This window comes from Euphorbia lathyris, chromosome 1 (assembly GCF_963576675.1).
Source record: "Euphorbia lathyris chromosome 1, ddEupLath1.1, whole genome shotgun sequence".
NCBI lineage: Eukaryota > Viridiplantae > Streptophyta > Magnoliopsida > Malpighiales > Euphorbiaceae > Euphorbia > Euphorbia lathyris.
In genome coordinates, this window is record NC_088910.1 from 117,356,430 (window position 1) to 117,358,673 (window position 2,244).

The 2,244-nt window shown below is 33.7% G+C and overlaps 1 non-coding gene across 1 annotated transcript; it reads right to left on the bottom strand.

Moving 5' to 3' along the window:
* Nucleotides 1-1,332: 1,332 nt before the first annotated feature.
* LOC136216066 (small nucleolar RNA R71) lies at nt 1,333-1,439 on the bottom strand. The gene has a single exon (XR_010683060.1). It is a non-coding gene; the product is annotated as a small nucleolar RNA R71 (small nucleolar RNA).
* Nucleotides 1,440-2,244: the final 805 nt, after the last annotated feature.

Genomic DNA, 2,244 nt, shown 5'->3' on the forward strand with positions numbered 1-2,244 from the left:
GAATGTCGTTTGAATGCTTCCATGCTTTTTGTTCTCTGTAAACTTGTATCAAATTCATACTTCATCTAATAAAGTTCATGCAATTCAATAAATTTTTATGTAGCACTTATGGTAAATGATCCGAAGTGAGTTCTGGTGTTTTCATTAAAACGTAGTTGAATTCAATATCTTTACAAGGAAACTTTGTTGAACACTTAGTCAAATTAATTCTTATGCAAATAAGTGTTAATTTGGTTAAGGTAGCAATCTAACCCGACCGTACGAGGATTGTCTGCAGTTCAAAGCCTTTTAATTGAAGGAGTTTACTTTATTACATTTTTATAATTTATACAAAGTTTAAAGTTGTTTTCTTTGCTTAATGCAAACGAACACAATTATTCTCTTATTTTAAACACTAAACGTTTCTGTTTTGTAATTCATTCTTAAAACAGAATTGATTTCTAACATTCTACATATTCCAACCTAATTCTTATTCTATTAATCTCAAAACCAATTTCAAATAACGATTATCTATTTCTATAAACCTTAAGTCGTATTTAAACTACAAATAAATAAGTTTTTATTGAAAAACGTTCCCTGTGGGATCGATATCTTTTTATTACTACAAGCGAAACCGTGCACTTGTGGAAATGGCTCAACAAGTTTTTGGCGCCGTTGCCGGGGAAAGCCAAAATTTTTAACAAAAATTTAGATTTTCGTGTATTATTTCGAATCTAGGTTCACACATACTTATTTTAACTTTTGTAATTTATTAATTTTAATTTACTAATATATTTATTTTTCAAATTCTGTTATGAAGGTAGTTTTGCTTCGTGCAAAAATTTCAAGTTCATGCGCAGTTCTCGAAGTTCGGGCACACCACCAAATCCGTTAGACCCAGAAATTGAAAAGACCATTAAAAAGAAAAAGAAAGACAAGAAAAACAAAAACAAACAAAATTCCGAGCCAGAAAATATGGCAAACCCACCAACACTTATGGATTACGCTGGGCCAGGAGTGGCCAGTGTAACCAATAGTATCGTTAGACCCAGAATAACCGCAAACCAATTTGAAATTAAGCCAGCTTTGCTTAATATGTTGCAAAATAATGTAACATTTTATGGGTTACCTAACGAAAACCCTAACACCTATTTGACAAATTTCTTAGAAATTTGCGACACTTTTAAAATAACAAATGTGACTGCCGAAGCAATCAAACTTCGCCTCTTTCCTTTCACTTTGAAGGATAGAGCCAAAGAGTGGTTAACTTCCATGCCAGATGCAACATTTGAAACTTGGGACCAATTAGCCTAAGCGTTTTTATCAAAATATTTTCCTTTAGCAAAAACTGCAAGAGTCATAAAAGAGTTAACTTCTTTTTCTCAAAATAATAATGAAACTCTTAATGAGGCTTGGGGACGTTTTAAAGAACTTCAACGTTTATGCCCACACCACCAACTGCCCGATGCACTTTTAATGCAAACATTTTATAATGGATTAAACCCCACAACTAGAGGTTCATTAGATGCTATGTCGGGAGGGTTATTTATGAAGAAGACATCAACCCAAGCAAGAGAACTTTTGGAGGAAATGGCAATCAACAGCAGTATGTGGCCTGCGGAACGTGGACACATACCGGTGGCAAAACCATCATCCTCAACCACATCATCAGTTAAAGGTATAGTGAATCTTGATCCAGTCGCGATGTTACAAGCCCAATTTTCTACCTTATCGCACAAAATTGACAAGTTTATGGCACCATGCGATCCTAATAGTAATCCAATCCAAATAGATGTGGATTATGAAGGTATGAGTGAGATCGAAAAGGTAAATTTTGTCCAAGGGCAAAACCAAACTAATAATCCTTATTCTAATACTTATAATTCTGGATGGAGGAATCATCCTAACTTTAACTGGAAAGATAATAATAATAATAATGTGATTGCTAATCAAAATCATACCAATAATTATCAAATTCAATCAAGAGAAACGATTAGCACTTTATCTTCTAAAATCGACAAATTCATAGATGCTATCAGTGGAACAATAAGTAATCACGACAATGGTTTTAAACGGATCGAGAATAAATTCGATCAGTTTATTAAAAACCACTCATCTAGCATCCATAATTTAGAGGTTCAAATTGGTCAAATTGCTAAATCAATTCCATCCCGCAAAGAGGGAAGTCTCCCCAGCCATACGGAAGAAAATCCGAAAGAGCATGTAAAGGCTATCACTCTTCGTTCAGGGAAAAATTATAAAGGT